The 22,896-nt window shown below is 35.8% G+C and overlaps 1 protein-coding gene across 6 annotated transcripts in view; it reads left to right on the top strand.

Moving 5' to 3' along the window:
- The window catches only part of LOC129770692 (protein tramtrack, beta isoform), a 618,642-nt gene that overhangs the window by 38,348 nt on the left and 557,398 nt on the right, over positions 1–22,896 (top strand). For 2 of the 6 annotated variants that reach the window (XM_055773754.1, XM_055773689.1), the window contains exon 2: positions 21,573–21,649. The exons of the other annotated variants lie outside the window; for them this stretch is intronic. The gene's annotated coding sequence lies outside the window, so the exon portion shown is untranslated. The remainder of the gene's footprint in view (positions 1–21,572; positions 21,650–22,896) is intronic. 6 annotated transcript variants of the gene reach the window in all.

Raw genomic sequence — 22,896 nt, 5'->3', positions numbered from 1 at the left:
CCAACTCGAGAGAAAAGCAACGTCCAAACAACAAGGTGCATCGCCAAAAATGCAACAGACAGCCAAATATCAATCAACAGCACGCGTTGTTTTTCTTTCGCTCGTTGCAGTTTAGAGGTAGCGCAGCCCTTTAGCAACAAATAAACGACCGGAGATCCCGATAGCGAACTCCCTTCCTTCCTTTGGCGAGTTGCACAGCACAGCTACTCTCGTGAATCAGTTGGGCCCAGGAGGCGCTTCAGGATCGCAACCATCAACAAAAACACACACACACACACACACCAAATAATGCCGAAAAAACAGCGTACGGAAAAGCTGCGCTCGTCGAAGTTCATTGAACTCGATCCCTTTGATTGGCGAAAGGAGGGAAGAACGATCGCGCGTTCAATCAGGCCCCGGTTCGGCGACGGAGCGATCCCTCGTGGTGATGGTGGTGGATTCCATTTGTTTGTCGTAACAACTGTTAATCGATCAAGGGCACAAGGTACAGGAAAAAATAAAACGCGAACCAAACGGAACAGAAGGTTCTGGGCCGGATCGTGCGCGAGATCTAGTGTTCCATATGGTGGTCAGGCATGATGCGGCGAGTGACCTCTGTGAAACGCGAATTTCGCGATGTGAATCGAAGTTTGTTGGTTCCGGTTAATGGAGAGGCAGCAGAAGTGAGTTTAATTATTTTGAGTTGGAGTTGATGACCTTTGCTCTGATTTCTATGGGAAACCGGGGTCTATACCACCCCCTCTATTCCTAGGGACATGCATAATTGGCCGTTGTTTTCCAATGAAGGCCTTACCACACCTTATGGCATTTCACAGTGTACTTTATTAAAAGTCCTCCAATGCACTCTCTCAACTCATTAATCTGCACCTACTATCTCACGCCCGCTGCTAAGGTTTCCGCTCCCAGGTGATTCGAGGGTGAAATGTGAAACGCAACCGGCAGGGTTGTCAGCAACAGCAGCAGCAGCAGCAGCAACCTCTCGAATCGAGCCCAGCAGCATCAGCCTTCGCCACTATGCGTATTAGTTTCGAAGAGGATGGGAGGAGACCAAGCGATAAGGCCGCTCATATCTTCGATGCTCTGGCGTTGACGGTCTCTTCCTCGTTGTCCTCGTTGCCGTCGTGAATCAGATCGGAGCGACCTATAAGACACGCTTTTTCGTCTCTCCTTCCGGGCCTAGATTCGCGAATACAGTGGTGAACTAAGGTGATTTGAAAAAGTGTTTCCCAGAATCCACACATTGCAACGGGCTATGTATCAAGGTTTCTTCTTCTTCTTCTTCTTCAATGGCACTAACGTTCCTAGAGGAACTTCGCCGTCTCAACGTAGTATTACTTGCGTCATTTTTTATTAGTACTTAGTTGAGATTTCTATGCCAAATAACACGCCTTGAATGCATTCTGAGTGGCAACCTCTAGAATACGCGTGATCACAGTGCAAGTCGGAGGAAATTTCTTTGACGAAAAATTCCCTCGACCAGAACGGGAATCGAACCCGAACACCCGGCATGTTAGTTATGACGCTAACCACTCGGCCACGGGAGCACATGTATCAAGGTTTATGACGTTTAAATACTTCTAAAAATAAATGTTTCTATCGTTACTATTATTATCCACTTTTTACTATTTTTATTTCCGTAAATTTAAAAATTTGCAGTATTTTACTCGTATAATTAAAATCGTGATCGAAGGGGTTTCACTTTTTAATGTTTGAATCTCTTGAGTCGCTCTAGTCTCGACAAAAAAGTGTATCGCTACTTTTCGTTGGAATGTGAGTGTTTTATTCCAAATCCTTTGAATTTTCGGATCGATCGTCTTATCTTTATAGTTAGAGGTAAACATAGTTCGACAATGTTGTAGTCCCAGTTCGTTTCGCCCAAAATTTTGTTTTTTGTTATCAATACTTTCAAACATTCGCGTTTTCTTACTAAGCGCAAGTTCATGAGTCCAATCGCAGAACTGATCATTGATTGATCTTCTAATCGACCCCGTTGAATTTACCTTTTACTAAGCAATTCCTAGTACTTCTACCAAAACTCATCATTATAATATCAGATTATTTTCAGACACAATTCTCGTTCAAGATTTTTCAACCACTTCCAAATAACATGTTTCTACGTTACATGGAATAAATGTTTGATACAGAAAATATGATAGAATGAAGACAGACCCCTTCCCTCTTCTTCCCTTAGAGAGGGGGAGAAGTGTCTATTCACCATAGAATCATTTATTGCACCTTAAAACCTCCAAATGTCAAATTTGGTTTCGTTTGCTTGATTAATTCTCGAGTAATGTAGAAATTTGTGTTTTTTTTTGTATGGTATCTCACCACCGTAAAAACATTTATTGCACCCCAAAACCTCCACATGCCAAATTTGGTTGCATTTGCGTGATTAATTCGCGAGTAACGTAGAAATTTGTGTTTCATTTGTATGGCAGCCCCCTCTTAGAGAGGGGGGTCTGAAACTATCACGAAAACCTTCCCCGGCCCCAAAAATCCATACATACCAATTTTCATGTCGATTGGTTCAGTAGTTTCCGAGTCTATATGAATCAGACAGACAGAAGTCCATTTTTATATATATATATAGATATTATGTGATTTCCAAAGATATGTTATTTTTTTGCATTTGAGTAAATTTAAGTTATTGACAAATTCTGCATCACAAAATGTTGGTATTCATAAGCTCTAAAAGTCGTACCAAGACAATTTTGATGTAGAATTTTCAATATAAAAGTTAGAGTAAAAAAACGGCTTTTCATGGTTACCCTAACGCAACTTAGTTAAAAAAAAATCTTTGTGGGAAATGTTCATTCTTTACACAAAAACTGTCTTCAACGAAGTTATTACATATGATAGAGCTCTCATTTTTATGTTATCAAAAATAGGGTAACCAAAAATTTTGGGGGAAATCGAAAATCTAACTTTCTTATCTTTATAGATAGAGATAGATATAGTTCGACAATATTGTAGATCAAGTTATTCTAAGCAACTTTGTAGAACAAAACTTTTACAACTTTTGAAGATCATCAATACCAACCTTTTGCGATGTAGAACTCGTCAATATCTTAATCTTACTCAAAGTTATTGATGGTTTTTACCCAAAAACTCATGATTTCAATTTTAATTTGCTCAAACACGAAAAATAACATAGTAATGCCGCCAGTAAATTTTGTTTATGCCCCAGAAAAAAAGACAAACAATTGAAGAGAGCGTATTTTTTGGGAAGAAATATCAATAACTTTGGGTGAAGTTGAAATATTGACAAGTTCTGCATCACAAAATGTTTGTATTAGTAAGTTCTAAAAGTCTTTCGAAGACAGTTTGTATGTAGAATTTGAAATATAAAAGTTAGAGCAGAAAAACTGTTTTTTTTTTCATGGTGACCCTAACGTAACCTAGAAAAAAGGCGCTATATCGATTATTTCAAGAGATAGAAAAAAACGTTGTTTTACAAAGATGTCTCAAATAACTGATACTATAGTATTGTCGAACTATGTTTACCTCTATCTATGAAGATAAGAAAGTTATATGTTTTATTTAATCGAAAATTTTGGTCATCCTATTTTTGATAACGTGAAAATGAGTGTTCTATCATACGTAAAAACCTTCTCTAAGACAGTTTTTGTCTAGAGAATAACTGTCGAGCTCTAAATGCTAATTTCCACTTAAATGCATCTCCTGGACCATTGTGCATTGTTACATTGGATTTTCAATTTCACCGACCTTTCAAAAAATGTAATTGAAGAAAATTAAAAAAATAGCACTGATTACAACCCTGACTGCTGCATCGACAAAACCACCCGCACCGTAGTCTGACCAACCGACGGCATGTGCAACAAAATATCATCAGCAGCAACAACAGAAACGCGTCACGAGTCTGGTCCGCTCGGTCATGTTTATGTGCTTATGTTTTGATTTTTCCAAGCTCTGCTTCAGCAACAGCAGCTCGAAGCTACAGGAGAAAGATAAATTGGCAAGAAGACACTCCACACTGCTCGCCCGAGTTGTGGTGCTTTCGATTTTTGATTAAGATCAAGATAGGTTCCTTACACGCCTTTCACGCGGGTACTCATCCCCCGGGGACTCGATGGCTTTACCTTTCCAATGCCAACCTCGAACTCGAGCCTCTCTGGTACATCTATTAGCACTTCTCATAGATGTCCCAGTGCTCGGTGGAACGTAACCTGCTCACAGGTCGTTATTAAACATAGCGGACGCGATTATGTTTTCATCATGATCTTTAGCAAACCATAGCAGATTCGATTTTTTTTCTCCTATATTTCCTTCGTTAGGGTGATAATAATGCAAAGACAAGTTGTACCGAGCTCTGGTCATACTAATAAGACGAAGTGCCCATTACAAAAAAACAGCAAATTTCACGATTAAAATGCAGTCCTCCCTCACGTCTTGAGCAAACCGGAAGATGATGAAAATGGTGCATCGAGTGGGATCGAGCATATTTTGCTCCTCCTCCTTTTCGCATCCCCCTGTTCGGAGACGATACCCTTCTGGGATATCTTCAACCGGTACGTTACGTATGAGGAGACGTATATTTTTCCGCCGAGTGCAAAACCATTTTTGTCTGTAGATTTATTTTTTCGCGAACTGACCTTCCACAACATGTCATGACTTGGCCCTTTAGTGCTTTTTGGGGCTAAATGAGACTGTTTACCGATGTTGGTTTGGTATAATATATCCAATGTTTTGCGGTCAGACCAAAATGAGATTTAAGACGACATATGCTTAGCTACAACTAATACGATGGTAGACTGATAAGTCGTACAAAAATGCACAAAATTGGATAAAAAGCAAATTGAAGTCTCAACCTTCAAGATCATGTATTTATTTTTTCAACATAATCACCGCTAAGCATTACACAATTCGACAACAGCCCTAATGAGTCAGCGTGGATAAGCAGCAACTTGAAAGGTTCAGCGACGGCCCGTCAATGTTTGAAAATCGTTCTTCATCACTCCTCCCTCCCTTTCTCCCTTCATCCCTCCTTTGACTATTTTTATAACATTTCTATCAGAATACCGACATAAAGCATTGAAATTTGACGGCGAAGAATTTACGAAAATGTAGACATAAGGTTTATAAAATTGCTGATTTTGCTATCTTTCAAAAAAAAATTTAATCAAAATGCTTGAGATTTTCCAAATTTTTGAAATTATTAGAAGGGTGGTATCCAAGACACGACCATATCGGTAACGTAGGAATACGAAATTATTGTCGGCGAGAATAAACATTATAGAAATTCAAAAATTAAATCTTCAGTACAAATAGTTGATAGCACTTACTTATGAATGCTTCAAATTAGGGGCGCGAGCGATTCGCAAAGCAATAAAAAGCCAATTTGGGCAAATTGACTAATTAACTCTCAAAATTAACATGTACTATTGATTGTTCGCTATCCAGAGCGAAACTGAAACACTGAACTTATTGCTAAATAATCCAAAAAGTTTTTTTTAGCAAAACTGAATTTCCAGTTTTCCCCTAAAATTCTAATTTTCCAAAAAAATAATCCTCAAATTAAGCTATACAGCATTTTTTGTAGAACGGCAACAGAAAATCTCAACCAAATTGAAGGTGCGATCCAATGTTTTGTTTTATTTAATTTTCTTTCCATATCCAAATGCACGAACCTTCCCGTTCGCACTACTTATAAAATCTTGTACAACGTTTGGAAAAGGGCGGGAAAGGCCTTTAATACTTTAACACGTTTACACGTTTTGACTTGTGTGAAGTTGCTTGCTTTGCTTGCAAGTTTTTAAGAGGCTTTAAACTTTGCAGTTTATTCGCCTCTACGTGTGAAGTTAGTCAATGAAAGTTCAGCGGATAAAAGATGTTGTTGCGTGCAAGATTCTGTTCAATGTCTTGCTGGATTTAATGAATAATGAACTATTTCAGTTGAAATAAATTGATTGTTTATCAAGTAACAACCTTCAAAATCATGCTCATTAGATAGAGAATTGAAACATTCATATTTCCACATAATTCATTTTTTTCTTGATCGTCACAGAGAAAAGTTATAGACTGAAACGTGAGTATGGGTCAATATAGGAAAATATACAGAAAATCAAAAAAAAGTTGTTCCAATAGAATTATCGAAGTTATTCGATAGAGAAATATCTCACCTATCTTCCAGTCGCCATTTGATTAAGGCCAAGTTGTATGGGAGAGAGTCAACCGCGAGTAATCGGTTTTCTACCTTACTAACCACAGAATTAGGAAATTGTTTATATATAGTTATAAAAATATAGTTAAGAATTCGGCTCCTTAAAACTTATGTAACTGTAACTAAGTCTGTAAAAATAAACGAATTAATAAAAAATAAGTTTTATGGGAAAAATAATGAATTTAAAGAAAATTGAAAAAAGTTATTTGAAAGGACCGAAAACACATTCTCGAAATAGTCCACATTCGATAAAGAATATTTTTATTTATCTTTAGCCAAATTTTCATTGGTCCGAGAAGGGTATGAGAAAAGTTATTGGCCAAAACGTTCACGAGTTGTACGGGGGAAAGGGTCTAGCTGGGTGAGAAAGTAAAAAGTAAAAATGAAGTAAAAATTTCTATTGCATAGAAATTTTGACTATTTTCCGAATCCCCATCCGTAGAATCTAAGGTGAAAAACGTCCCTTTCAATTTTAGCACGTAATTCTCAATAGCTTTGAGATAAAAAATTGAAAAAAATACTGAAAGTGCATGTTACTATGATATTTGGAGCAATATTAGACTGTTAAAAAAGTCCTGCGGTTTTTTTTTAAATTTTCATTTGTTCATAAAATTAGTTACAATCATCTGTTTTAAGTCAAATATGCGGCGTTTTGTTCGATGACTTGTTCCCAACGAGATGCCAACTTCATAACACCCCTGTTATAGAAGCTCGCTTCCTTATTGGCAAAAAACTCGGATAGCCAATTTTCACAGGCCTCTTTTGTGGCTAACTTCTGACTACCTAGCTCGTTCGCCATGGACAAAAACAGGTGGTAGTCACTTGGTGCAAGGTCCGGACTATACGGCGGATGCAAAAGAACCTCCCATCCGAGCCCCCGGAGCTTCTGGCGCGTCACCAAAGAAGTGTGTGGCCTGGCGTTGTCCTGATGGAAGACAATGCGACCTCTGTTTATCAAAGATGGCCTCTTCTTCATGAGTGCTACCTTCAAGCGGTACAGTTGTTGGCAGTACAGGTCCGAATTGAGCGTTTGGCCATAGGGAAGCAGCTCATAATAGATTATTCCTTGACAATCCCACCAAACACACAGCAGAACCTTCAACGGCCAGGAGGTTCTGCTGTGTGCTTGGCCACCGTCTGAGCCGCTTCAGCGGGCTTCGACCACGACCGTTTGCGCTTCACGTTGTCGTAAGTGACCCACTTTTCATCGCCAGTCACCATCCGCTTCAGAAACGGGTCGATTTTGTTGCGATTCAGCAGCGATTCACATTCACATGCGATACGGTCAAAGATGTTTTTTTTGCGTCAACGTGTGTGGCACCCATACATCGAGCTTCTTTGTGAATCCAAGCTCCTTCAAATGGTTAATAACGGTTTGATGACTTATCTCCAGCTCTTGGCCGATGCTACGGCTGCTACTTTGCCGGTCTTTCTCGGCTAATTCAGCGATTTTGTCGCAATTTTCGACGACAGGCCTTCCGGAGCGTGGCGTATCTTCGACGACCTCTACACCAGAACGAAAACGTTGAAACCATCGTTGTTCGGTGGAAATGGAAACTGTATCGGATCCATAAACTGCACAAATTTTATTGGCAACTTGAGATGCATTTTTACCTTTGTCATAGTAGTACTGTAAAATATGTCGGATTTTCTCTTTATTTTGCTCCATATTTGCGACAATATAACTCACGAACGACTTAACCAAACAAAACACTGTCAAGGACTATATTATAGCGCGCAAAAATACCTTTCCAACAAGCTATAGTATGACTCGATAAAATGTATACAACTAGAACTACGCGATTACAACGACACCTCGCGGAAATACCGCAGGACAGCCTAATATAATCAAAAAACTCCTAAAAAAAATTAAGTACTAAAACAAATCTTGAAATATTGAATTTTTTTAGTGTTTAGAGATTCAGTACTACTATAATTCGCATTTAAATGTGTTCCTACGCCTTTTATAGATATGTGTGATATTTTTCAAATAATAATATAATAATTCTCCTATGTGATTCACTATAAGAGCTATAGTGAAAAAATGAGTTTTTCTTTCTTTTCCACATTCTCAATAGGCTTCGAAATGAAAATTTGAGAAAATACTCAAAGTACATCTACTATGGTGTACCGCGACAAATTATAATAAAATTCTATCCCCTGCGTAGATAAAAATCCTGGGTGTATACAATTTATTGGAGTTTTAGAAACTATTTCTCGATCATTATTTATTGAACTATTTATTATCAAATAGCAATTCGAAATTATTCGTTCATACAATAATATCTCAGCACTGATTGGTCCTCAACAACGTAATAGAAATCAAATGAAATATAGTTGATAACGTTAATTGGATTTGCTATCTTTTAAAAAACAGAAAAAAAATCGATTTCGCATTTCTACCCGATACTTTTATCCACTATATCTACATACATTGAAATACAAATTTCTCTGTAAAATATTCAGTGTGAATCCATGTAAATTATGCTTTAAAGAGATTTATATCCCATCTTCATGCGTTGATATTTCTCCATTTTAAAGCATTTCAAAAATCGCCTAAAAATTTTGACCTCGCACTCTGTTCCTTCATTTTTTTTTGAGTTGAGAAAAAAATGAATTATTTGGAAAGATGAATGATTCATTTCTCTATCTAATGACCATGATTTTGAAGGTTGCTACCTGATAAACAATCAATTTATTTCAATTGAAATTATTAATCATTCATTAAGTCCAGCAAGATGTTGAACAGAAACTTGCACGCAACAAAAACTTTTATCCGCTAATTTCACACAAGTCCATAAAGAAGGAACGCGAAAACGAGACATCTCGTGAGCGGTCCGCAAAGTGTTAAGCGCCGGTCGATAAGCGATCGGCTCTGCCCAAATTTTGCCACGGGTTTGCGGAAATGAAGAGTGGAGAAGGTTGAAAAGAAATTAAATTTGGATGACTCTAATGTAAGATGAATTTGAGGAAAATACAGCCAAAGCGTCTTCCACATCTAAACGTCTTGTAAAACAGTTATTCATTTCATCTCGCACTATGTTTCGGAAACCCGTTTTGTCTCAAATTCCGAATTACGAATTACAAATATATTTTCATGGTGTAAAACTAAAAATTACATTAATCACATTTGTCTCAAATTCCGAACAGCCAAAATGCATTTGTTTAAAAAATTCATAACTTTCTAACTACTGGACCAATTCAGATGATCGATATATCAAATTAAAGCGAATAAGCTAGCTAATAAGTTCTACTGTTACTCGCGTTACTATTTTACTCGCAAGAAAATTGGATTTGGTTTTTGTAATTATCGGTTGTGTTCGTTTTTTCTAGTTTACATGGTTTCGGAACCAAGGGAGCTATATATTTTTATATTTTTTGTTGAAAGCTGAGGATTTTTTACATAACATATCCAAAAATCAGAGGCGTATTTTTTCATCATTTTTGAGTTATTATTTTTCAAAGTTAACATGATTTAGTCTTCGATCGATAGTCCTATGCGACTAGACGAGTTCTATGCGAATAGGATTCCATTTTTTTTTTGCAAACTCAATATTCTTTCAAAAAAGACTAGCTCATTGACTTCAATTTAATATGTTGATTATCCAAATCTGTTAGGTAGTTCAAAAGTTATGATTTTTTGAAAAATCGTCATTTTTGGAAAAAAAGTGAGACATGATTTCTAGACCATCGATTAACTTTGAAAAATTATAATTCAGAAACAAAAAAACACATTTCTGATTTTTGGATATTTTATGTAAAAAATCCTCAGCTTTCAATAAAAAATATAGCACCCTTGGTCCCGAGACCATGAAAACTATTTAAAAAAAAGTATAATGAAAATAATATTCAATTTTTTTTCAAATTTGCAGATGTAGTGTTTTCTAAAAAAGACCAGCTAACTGGTCTAATTTGATATGTCGATCATCTGGATCGGTCCAGTAGTTCAAAAAAATATTATTTTTTTTTTTTTGAAAAAAGTCATTTTTAGAAGAAACAAAAATGAATTTTTGGACCGCCCTAAAATGGAAATGGAAAAAATACGGGTCTGATATTTTGCGATGAAGAACAAAACTAACATTTTTCACGGAAATCGGAGAACCACTATATCGGGTTGGCATGGAATGGCTGTATAATCGAATCAGTGGATTGGATTGTCCTGGTATCCCAATTTATGAACTATCGCTGTATTTGTCGGAAAATAGTGTGTTGAAACATTTTCTTTCGGAATCCGATTCATGCATCGAAACTTGATTCAAATTACGAGCACTACTTTTACGCTAATTTCAATAAAAAATTCTGCATAAGATTTTTTCAACAATTAATAGTGGATTCGTAACGAGACTCTTACCGAACGAAAATATAAACAGCAATTAAAATAGTTTTACCTACAAAAATAGAAAAATTCACGATACTTGTTTCCTACGGAATTTGCTAATGCAAACATTTTATTATTATTATTTTTTTTTGTAAATATTTAGTATTATAAATTATAGGCAGTATCGATACCTGTAAATGAATTTTAAAATGAAGGCTATAAACCAAAGAATTTCAGGGTTTTCATTATGCAATTATTTATAACATGAAAGTTCAGTAAATTCCCATTTAAAAATGATGTGTTCGGGATTTGAATCATACGTCGAAACTTGATTCAAATTCCGAACTCTACTTCAATACTAATTTTAATAAATATTTCTGCATAAAATATCTTTTTTTTTCATCCATTTATTGCAGATTCCTACTTTTCTAGCACTTAACATGAAAACAGCAAACAAAATAGTTGGAAAAAACTACAAAAACTAAAAAAATAACGATGCTTGTTTTTCTACGAAAGTTCCTAACGCAAACATTTTATTATTGGTTTTGACTGTCATTTTTTTGCAAATGCTTAATATTATGAATTATAGGCTGTATTAATACCTATAAATGATGTGAAAATGTAGCCTATAATCCAAAGAATGTGAAGGCTCTCATTATTCAACTATTTATAACATTAAAGTTCAGTAATATAAATTAAGTGTTCGGAATTTGAATCATTCAAAGGAACTTGATTCAAACTCCGAACACTACTTCAATACTAATTTCAATGAATATTTCTGCATAAAATATCATTTTTTTCATCCATTTATTGTAGATTCTAACCGTTTCTAGCACTTAACATGAACAAAGGAAACAAAAAATTGAAAGAACTACGAAAACTGAAAAATCAACGATGCTTGTTTTTTACGCAGTTTGCTAACGCAAGCATTTTATCTTTGGTTTTGACTGTTGCAAATGTTTGAGATTTCAAATTATAGGCTATATCAATGTCGGTAAATGATGTTGAAATGTAGCTTATTCCTCAAAGAATTTTAGGGCTTTCATTATTCAATTATTTATAACATTAAAGTGTAGTAAATTTACATTTAAAAATGAAGTGTTCGGAGCATGAGACTGTTCGGAATATGAGACAAAACGGTATAACTGTTTAAAAAAATGTTTTTGAAATTAGATCTTTGGATTGTTGAGAAACTCGTGAATTTAATTGAATTAATATTGCGAATGTTTTCCTGAAAAGTGAAAAGTTTGTTACATGCATTGGTAAAACATGTTAGAAGAAAATTCGAATCTATATCTTCGTTCAAAAATGGAAATTTTTAAAACCGGACAAACCATGATCATTTTTCGGATTTCGAATTTCGATTTCTTGAGTCGGATTTTCTGTTGATGAATCGTATTTAAAAATCAAAGATGATTCATTTCTGATCAATAACATTGTTATTAGGCTTAGTCAAGATGATTGTTAGGTTATATATTTTTTTAAATCAATGACGAATTAAAATAACTCGATGGGTATATTTAAAACGTAAGAAGAGAAAAATATCCGCTTCTGAAATAATTATGTTTTATTTCAATGGCTAAATGTTGCTTGATAGTATTTAAAATAAATAAATAAATATGACAATGCCAATATTCAATTTAGGATTTGTAATTCAGATTTTTTAAATTGTTTCGAAGAAGACAGACCATGTCTTTATAGTTTGTGAATCATGTGAATTTATTGTGGAATTTCGACATGCATCGCTGGAATCTTAGTACACTCAGCACAATCAGAACACTCCAAAAATATTGGGGTGATGTATTACTTCTGAACCATATTGCATTTTTATAGAACAAGCATGAAAAAAGAGGAACTTTTATGTGCTGTAGGACATATTCCAACTGTCTCACTAATTCAAGCAATTAGTGACACAAGCTACAATCCTCTCCATGTTATGCAAAAACACGCGCTCATGCATATCCTTTTCTGAACTTATTCCCGGGAGACGACAGGACTGAGCCATAGCTAGAAATCAAACATTATCGAATTCGCATTTCCTGGTAACTGCTCACAAAGAACACACACACGCGCTCATCCCACCCACACGTGAGAACCTTCGAGGGAAAATGAAAACCAACAGATATGAAAATCTACATGAAAAGAAAACATAACATTCTCGGTTCGGTTCCCTCGTGTGTGTGTGTATGTTTTTTTTTTGGTGGGGAATCCAGAAAAACGCTGTATTGGAGAATAGAAAAAAACCGGTGAGATCTGAAGAGTCCCGTTTCATCCTTCGTTCCGTGTTTTCTGAAACTACAAGTTTCGGGCCCTCGGCGGCAGCGGGACATTTGCGCTGGACCATAGCCCGGGCGACCAGAGTGGGCTGCCGCCGGTGGGTGGGTTCTGCCAGGTGCCACATATGGCTCTGATGGGGAAACAAATGGCTGCAGAGACAGCGAACCCTCGAGCCTCTCGTGATGCTTTTGAGCACACATAGCCTCGGACTTTGGCGAAATCGAACGGAGAAGGAACGTTGAGAAAAAAAGACCCACAGAAAATACGGAACGCAATCAGCGAAACAGGATCCACCGAGAATGTCCAGGATTTCACATACGATGGAAGAAGCTTTTTTTCATCTTTTTTTTTGTGGGTGCATGTCGAAGAAAAAGGCACATTCTGTGAACGGGAAAACGAAGAACGGTTCGAACCGGCTTCCCATCGCTTTGTATTGATATTGATGAAGAATTTGTAATTAAAAATATGGGAAACTAGAAGTGCTCAGCCATCGGGCAGAAGTGAAAAGGACTGCTTCGGACAGCGCGCTGAATTGCACCTTTTTTCCAGAATGGAGAATGGATTGGCCGGAGCCGGGCTGAAGGCAGCATGTGATGTGATATAACGAAGATTTTTTCCTGCTATATTTCGGACTCTGTCTCTCTCTCTGCCCCCACAATGAAGAACCTGTATGCTTCTTTGGGTGCTCCAGTTGATGAATGCTATTTTTTATTCCACTTCCTCTGCACTAAAAGCATCAAATACATCCTGTGTTCGACTGGAAAAAATTGAGTTTGTTCGAGGAAATAGGAAAAAACCTGAAACGGATGCTGATGTCTTTCACTATTGTTAGTACTCATATGTTCACATCAAACAGGAATAAACGAAGCCCCGGAAACATTGCTGATGAAGGTAATGACTTGCACGAGTCATTCGATAATGCAGATATTTTTGAAATGGCCAATATCTTCGCGAGAAGCTCATGCAATGCACAGATATTTCTAAGATTATCCGTTGAAACAAATTCCGCTTGCTCACCGCATCACAGGTGTGTTTGGAGCGAGTAAACATTTGCAATCAAGCATAATTGAGAGGAGAAATGCGCGTGTACGACCAATTGCCCCTCAACGCGAGTCCCCATCACCCATCGATAAGATGAAGACGTTCCAGCCTTTTTTCCTCTCCCGATTTTCAACCATGCCTTCGGGTCACGGGAAAAATTATAGTGTTTAGCAAGAAAGAAAAAAATAAATTACCGTAATATTTATGTTTATTATTGAAACCATACGCCGAGCTCCGCCAGCAAGAGGACAAATTGGACGAGGTTATGGTTCTGGTGCGAGCGAAGGGTTTTTTTTGCGAATCATTTCCATGGGTGCGGTGATAATGGGATTAAACTTTATACGCACGATTTGGCTCGACCAAGGAATGCACTAAGGTGGATGATTGCGAAAATTGTGCGGCTCGAAAGTATTACTGCCGAAGGTCAAGGCAGTTTGCAGTGTTTTCATGTCAATTCTATCACGTATTGTTCTAGCTGTTGAATGTGGGTTTACAATGGAGAATTTCATTTCACTATAGACGAATTTCATGCCAACTCGTCTTAGGAGACATGGGTCATCTAAGCAACTTTGCATATTTGAAATAATCGAAAAAGGATTAGACTACTTTTTGGAAAAAGTCAAATTATTTTTCTCAATTTTTTGCAAAAAAAAATGTAACTTAAAAACTATGATACCTAATAAATTCTTGCTATGGCATGAAATGTAGGAAATTATTCAAATTTTCACAAAAAAATACCAAAAATTTTTAGAAAAAAATTTCGTTGACAAAAACTCAAAAACGTATTTTTTTTAAATTCCCAAAAAATATATATATGAATAGTCCTTACAAATTTCAACAAGTCGTCCATACATCGGAAGATGGGCACTTTTTACAGGGAAAAAGTTTTTCGAACAACAACTTTTTCATGTTTTCTTTGAAAAAAATACAACTTATCCTAATTTTGTTTAAAGTCAAGATAGCAATATAAAGTATTCGACAAAGTTTTAGATCTTGTTAAAATATTAACTTTTGTCGAAGACATCAACCGTCTATTTTTTGTAGTTTTGGAACATATGTCCTTTTTTGACTTATGAAAAAAACTAATATTTTGCTCGTAACATTTTTGTGTGTGTAATTTCTCACGTTTGACATTTTTCTAAATAGAGAAAAGTTAGCAGAGCATTTAAAATGCGATAGTTTAAACATAAAAATGTAACGAATTGAACATTAATAGAATATTTTCAAAGAAAAACATGAAAAAGTTGTTCGAAAAACTTTTTCCATGTAAATGTGCCCATCGTCCGATGTATGGATGACTTGTTGGAAAATTTTAGGGGTAATTTACATCTATTTTTTTAAGAATTTTAAAAGCAAATGTTTTCGAGAAAAATTAATTTTAATTTTCAAAATATTTTTTTTCAATGAAATTTTTCCCAATAAAATCTTTGATAATTTTTAATGAAAACCAAAATAATTTCCTACATTCCATTCTTTGACTAAATTTTTATAGGTATGACAGATTTTCTTGTAGGTTTTTTTTCTTAAATTTTTAGTTTTTTCAACTTTTTTCCAAAAAATCTCAATTTAAATACTATAAGATAATAGAACTACAAAAAGTTGGTCAGAGAATGAATTTTAGAAAATCACTTACGTTTTCATTAAAAATTATCAAAGAATGTTTTGGAAAAAAATTCTTTGAAAAACTAATATTTTGAAAATTGGAATTCATTTTTCTCGAAAACATATGTTTTTAAAATTCTGAAGAAATAGATATAAAAAGCCCTTAAAATTTCCATCAAATTTTGCATACATCGGACGATGGGCACATAGTTCATATTTGAATAAGATCTAAAACGATGTGGAATACACTATATCGCTACCTTGATTTCAAACAAAATTAGGATGAGTTGTTTTTTGACGTAGGACTACGTCTAACCGGAAGATATAGGGGGTGAAATGGAAATCTAGGCACTGAACAAGTAGGAAAAAATGCAAGATTTGGAACGCTTATAACTCGAGCATTTCTCAATAGATCGCAAAGGTTTTTGCATCAATTGATAGTAATATATCTACACATCTATCATAATGAATAACATTTCATTTTTCTTGAGATAAATAATTGAATAATTGTGAAATATCAAGCATTGTCCAAATGCACTATGTGCCTATTTTTGATTGGTCCATTTTGTGCTCCTCAAATCGTACCGACCAAAACGGGCAACCAGAGCAGCAGCGAAATAGAATGAAGCACGATTGGAAAGGAAAAAGAAAAAAATTTACGAAACATTGGTCGCAGTCTCACACATGCGTAATTCTCGAGCCAGCCAGTCAGCTTAAAAATCCCCGCTCCGCTGCCGTAACGATCATTCTCATTCAAACCGTACACCACATCGTTTCGCATCACAACACATCAACAAACCAACCCAAGCAGCCATGTCTGGACATGGTAAAGGAGGAAAAGTGAAGGGAAAGGCAAAATCCCGCTCGAACCGTGTTGATCTGGAATTCCCCGCAAGGGTAGCTAGGCCGAGCGCGTTAGTACCAGTGCACCAGTCCACCTAGCCGGCGTTATATAGTTTCGGCCGCCGAAGTGATCGAGTTAGCTGGCAAAGCTGCTCGCGACGATAAGAAAACCCGCATTCGGAACAGAACACATTCGGTTAGGTGGACATCAAGACAACAGGCAGTTGCAGCGAGTGGCGAGTGGCAAACGCAATCGCAAAACGGCATCAGGTAGCAGAATAAATAAGTTTGTTCTTTATACATACTGCTTTGGTGGCAAATCCAGAACAAGGCGGCATCGAGGGCGTTCGAAATGGTTTTCTTCAAAACCACGAGTACTAAGTTTTCTAAATTGGAACCATTCCATAAAACAAGGCGCTTTTCAGGGCCATTAAACCTTCCAAAAAAGAGTTTAGGAAATACAGTTCAATGCTTTCTAAAACAATATCCAAAATAATAATAAAACACAAATTGATTTTTTCATAATTTGTTTGCCAGAATATGATGAGTATGTGAATTTGGCAGTTGTTCTGAGCTTATTGATTTTCACCGATTCTTAAATTGCTTCTAGATTGAAAGTACAGTAATTTACACTTATCTCGACATTTAGCTAATTGGACGGACCTGTATTGCGACATATTTAGTTGGACATTTTTGTAAACATAGAGTTCGGGGTCCAAATTATGAAATTATGAATTATGAGTAGTGGTAATGCGACATGCCATTGAATGTAATTTACTGTAAAATATGTCACAAGCTGGATGGGAAGAAATTTTCCAACTGTGAAAGCTGTGGCGAGTGGCAAATGCAATCGCTAAACAGAAAGGTTTAGCCGAACAAGATGGGGATATCGAGTGATAACAAAACAATAAACTCTTTAGATTGAAGATAATTTTGTGATCCTGAAAAGGACCCTTTTTAGCCTGCATGTGAATCCAACGAGCGAACAAGTCGTAATGAATGTATTTTTTTGCCATCGCTCCCTTTTAACGCTCATTCGTTCGTCTCGTTGGACTCGCCCCTCTGGCTGAGTCTGCCGATTTGTCTCTATCCTGTGAGTGTGTACCGCTAGAGTATAAAACACGCGGACCCCAAAAAAATATCTTATTTTCTTTCAAACCGTAAACCCGTGTGGTTGTACGGCATCGACATCGTGGACGTAACAAAGGAGGACAAGTTAAGGGAAAGGCAAAGTCTCACTCGAACCGTGCAGGTCTCCAGTTCCCTGTTGGTCGCATTCACTGATTGCTCCGCAAGGGTAACTAGGCCGAACGGATTGGTGCCGGAGCACCAGTATACCTAACAGCGATTATAGAGTTTCGGCCGTCGGAGTGCTCGAGTTGGCTTGCAAAGCTGCTCACGACAATCAGAAAACCCTCATCAAGAACAGAGCAGCTTCGGTTCGGCGCTCGTCAAGGCAACAATTAGTTTCAGTGAGTGGCAAAGTGTTTCTCCGGCACGTTGCATTAAATGTAATTTACTGAACAACATGTCACAAGCTGGATGGGAAGAAATTTTTCAACTGTGAAAGCTGTGGCGAGTGGCAAACGCAATAGCTAAACAGGAAGGTTTAACCGAACAAGTTGGGTATATCGAGTGATAACAAAAACACAACACCAAAGGTTCTTTTCAGAACCATCAACATATTCATAAAGAGTAAACAGTAAATCCATTTTTCAGGTAGATAGGTAGGTATTCAGGTAGTAGGAGAAGAAAATAAAACAATATATTTAAAATATAAATTTAACAAAAGCTGTCCCCTTTGTATAGTCCTACGTCACTCCGGTTATGTCCCCGACATTACCCACCCGTCTTTTTTTCAAAGAAAATATAAAAAAGTTGTTGTTAGAAAACCTTTTTCCCCGTAAAAGTGCCCATCTTCCGAATTATGGACGATTTGTTGGAAATTTTAAGGGCTATATATATATATTTTTGGGAATTAAAAAAAAAACGTTTTTGAGGAAAATTAGTTTAAATTTTTGGAATGACTTTTTTCAGCGAAAAAACATTTCATCGTTTGACATGAGTTTTGTAGGTATCACAGTTTTTAAGTTATAATTTTTTGTAAAAAATAAAAAAATGGCTTTTTTCCAAAAAGTAGTCTAATTATTTTTCGAATATTTCAAGTATGCAAAGTTGCTTAAATGACCCATGTCTTTACACCCACAACGTTTCACTGTTATCTGAGATGGTGCTGCCAACGATCAGTCGAGTTGGCATGAAATTCGTCTATAATGTGATAACATTTTGGCAAGTTTTTTGCCGGATTTGTGAATTGATACAGTATTTTTAGATCACTAATCTTTATTTAGGTTATACAAGGTTCATGGCAGCGAGCAATTAGATCGAGTCTATAACACCCGTTTTTGTCACTCGAGATACACCATCTTTAGTAGAAAATTCCAGACGTCCAGATCTTTTTTCAATATTATCTTCCTTTTCAGCAAACCAAATTACATGAAAATTGGATGAAAACAATCCAACAGCTTTTTAGTCGCAAATCTGTGTTTCGAATAGATCCATTCCATGAGGTTATGCACCGAAAAACCAAGTTTCGAATCTAGTTTAAGGAGAAAATTGAAAACCTTATTTGTATGAGCACTGGTTATATCATAAATACTCTGGAACGAATTCGATTTTTATGCACGAACCTTTGAGAGAGGCGAGTTTGAAAAACTACATAATTACATTTAAAATTTTTTTAGGTTTTCAGTTTTTTTTATGTTTCTTGAGCTATCTTTGCATTTGCTTAACCAAACATCAATGTCTATATACCATTGAAAGGATAATTTTATACTTGTTTGGAGAGTTGTGGGTAACCATAGGTTTCATTTTGTAATTTATGGGAAATAAGCATTTGAAAAACAAGTATTTAGATGTGTTGTCACGTCACAAAAATAGAGCATTTTTTAGTTTATCAGATGATCCTAAGTTCAAACATTTTTATACCTGGGTTTCTCTAAGCAAACAATGAGAGTCAACAACCCACAAATATTGGTTGAGATCGGTCAACAAATAGATGAGTTTCAACTGTCTTAAGAAGATGTTGTCACGTCACGATGGAATGGATCGCATGCTTTTCGTATTTTGACTCACTTCTATTTCGTTTTCATGTTTAAATCACACAAAATTAAACGGTGTTGTAGTAAAATTGAGAAAATTTCCCACAAGAATCATCAGTTGGAGAATATTTCATAGTTAGATTGGCTTGTTGTCAGTCAAATATTTTGTAAAGTGACAACACCTGACTTTTTGCTGTTTCGGACTGCTGAATTAATTTAATTAATTTAATTAATTTCTGTTACATTTCAAAACATACAAATGTACTGTCTTCTATGTTTTTTTCAACAATAGATGAAGGTAGATTTCAAAATATATAACATAATCTTGTTTCGACTTCCGGTTTGTGATAATAGTATTAACCCTTCACGGTCGTTTGTCTGCTTTCAGCCACCACAGCAAAGAATGATGCTTAAAAACTTTTGTAAACGGTATAATAGTTTACATTTTTTTCTAAACGAATGTTAATGTCGGATCTTTTTCACGAAAGTATACCGAGTTTCTATGACTAGTAGGTAACGGTACTCGGTATTAACAAAATATTATTAGCGTGGTAAGACAAGAGGATCTTTTTCAAGGAATAGAAATTCCGACCGCAAAGGGTTAAACGACGAAAAAAATATGGAAACCCCACACAATATGGGTATTGGGTGCAAGGGTCCTACCAGCGGAAGTGAAATACCGTATTCCGATGCCATTTTAGAATCGAGGATGGTGACTTCCGGTTCGTTAAAATTTTGCTTCAGCGGCAATGAAAACGCAGACTGGTGCAAAACGGCTAGAATGGAGAAAAGCAGAAAAAAGTCGCCAATTATCAAATTGTCAGCGTTGTGACACCTTTCTTTTCATACTTTTGAAAATTCGTTGATACAAATGGGGGTAGGTTCAGGATCACCTTCCTCTATAGGATGGACTTTTGGAAGGGGATTGGGAGATCTCAGAAGAAAGTGAAAAGTATTCAGTGTAAGAAAAAAACATAAAAAATAGTATACAGCTTGCTACAATACGGTGAAATTCTTATTTAATACAACTTATTGACAACGCACTCTTCATGAAAAAACAGTCTCCACAAAGCGTTGACACGTCACAAAATGCATCCCGATTTTCGCAAAGTTCTTGCGAGATGAGAAACTGAGTACATAGAATCATAGAACAAAGTTTATTTGTATGTTTTGAAACGGAACTGAAAATTCAACATTATTGTTCGAAAGTCGGAAATCGCAAAAAGACAGGTTTTGTCACGTCACAAAAGTATTGGGCTGGCAACAAGTGAATTCAACTGTAAAATATTCTCCAACTGAAGATTCTCGTAGGAAGTTTTCTCAATTTTATTCGACTTCAATTACTATTTAAAAATCGTTTGATTTGTATACAAAAACGATAAAACTGATTTTGGTGAGTCAAAAAGTCGTCAAGTCACGCTGGAATGGGTCAATAGGACTTGAACACCAAATTGCAAAAAAAAGCTGAAAATTAAAAAATTAAACTCACTGATTCTCTTCCAAACACGTGTGCATACGAGTATGAGACTGAAACTTTATTACTTATAGTGCAATTCCAAATAGCTACACACAAAATAGATTTTCCATTTTCACATTATAAACTCTAGTTGAAACTATTTTCTGTAAGGACCAATCCACAATTAGAGACCTTTTCTTCATGAATAAAACATAAAAAATATACATGGAAAAATGTTTATGTTAACCCTTTGCGGTCGTATCAAATGTTGATATAGCTTTCATACTCTGGCCACATATACAGAACATTCTGTATTTTACAGATTCTTCGACAAATTTGAGATACAGAATTACAGATTTTCAGCAAATGTATAGAATTTACAGATTTAAAAAAATCAATTTTGAATATTAACTTTATTACAGTGCTTCTTTTATCTACCTTCTCATTAATAAACTATATATAATTTAGAGGATTATAAAAAAAACCTTCTTATGATTTATTTTGTTGTATTGATACGACTTAGATAAATAATAAATAAGAAAAATAAATTCAAAATGGAAAGAAACCTTTCTTTTCATTTCTTCCGTTAGATTTTTGATACAGATTTTTCCATAAAATTTTATAGAATTAAATGTGTCAACCCTGGTCATATTGGCTGTAATTAATTTCCCTTTAAAGAGAGAGCAGTGATGCATAACATGTAAGATTATGAAATAAAAACATGATCTCCTTATTTTTTTTTGTGAACTTTAGATATGTGTCGATGGATCAGTAGAACGAACAAAAACCTTTTGACTTCCAAGACTTCAGAGAACACAACAGTGACACAGGTAAGTGGTTAAGTGCGATTCTAATCGACTCCCAGGCAAGGTCCCATTTCACTTTTATCTATCTCGAATTTCCGACTTTCAAAATAAAGTACTCCTAGCCGAAAGCTGCCAACTTAAAACCAATGTGTATGTGTGATAGATGAAAATATTCTAAAGACGTTCAAGTGGGGGTGAACATTGAAAATAATTTCTGAATATTTTGAAAAGAAAATCCATGAAGTGTTGCCACCAACCAAAGCAAATGAACCAATTTGTTAAACTGTTTTCTTAGCAGCCCGTTCTCAATAATTTTTGATTATTATTTGGATTAGCTTTAGCTGAAAAATACTTTTTATGTAAATTTTCTCCTTTTAGGCATACGTTTTAACATACAATTTTACAGTTTCTTTTTTTTTTTTTGATAATTACTGAGATAATGCAATTCATAATTTAGTTTAGGTATGTGTTTGTTGAAAAATAAATCCAAAAGAATTCAACTCTTATATCTTCACCTATTATTTTCCTTTTCTTTTTTTCCCATTTGTTTATTTATTTAGGCTCATTAGGATTTTCAGCATTTCCTATCCACCCGTGGCCGAGTGGTTAGCGTCTCACATTATCATGCCGGGTGTTCGAGTTCGATTCCCGTTCTGGCCGAGGGATTTTTCGTCAATGAAATTTCTTTCCACTTGCACTGTGGTCACGCGTATTCAAGAGCTTGCCCCTCGGAATACATTCAAGGCGTGTTATTTGACTTAAGAAATCTCAACCAAGTATTAATAAATGACGCTAGTTAATGCATACGTTGAGACGGCAAAAGTTCCACAAGGGAACGTTAAAGAAGAAGAAGCATTTCCAGCTGCAACAGAGCCGGGTCTTAATAGTGTACATGTTACATGTTTTTATCAAATCTAAAAGTTGTACATTACACGGTAGCCATTTTGAGGCGTAAGAGTATCCCCTCTGTTTTCCATTGTTCAGTTAGACCACCGAACCTCAGTTTTGAACTCACCAATGTGGCTAGGAAAACCCCCTTTTTCCATCTCTTGTTGTTTTAAATTTTATTTTCAATTATAAAGTTTCAGCAAAATGCTAATTTGTTGTTTTCACGATACTGGAAATGGCATACCGACATTATCGGGTTCACCATAATATGTCGAACGATAGAAACAATGGTATCATTGCATCGTGACTATCCTTTTATACTGGCAAACCGGTTTTTTTTTTGCGAGGGGTAGGGAAAAAATCGTACTTAACTTCATCAGTTT

This window comes from Toxorhynchites rutilus, chromosome 1, assembly GCF_029784135.1.
Source record: "Toxorhynchites rutilus septentrionalis strain SRP chromosome 1, ASM2978413v1, whole genome shotgun sequence".
In the NCBI taxonomy this organism is placed as follows: domain Eukaryota; kingdom Metazoa; phylum Arthropoda; class Insecta; order Diptera; family Culicidae; genus Toxorhynchites; species Toxorhynchites rutilus.
This window is presented reverse-complemented; position numbering and strand designations above follow the sequence as displayed.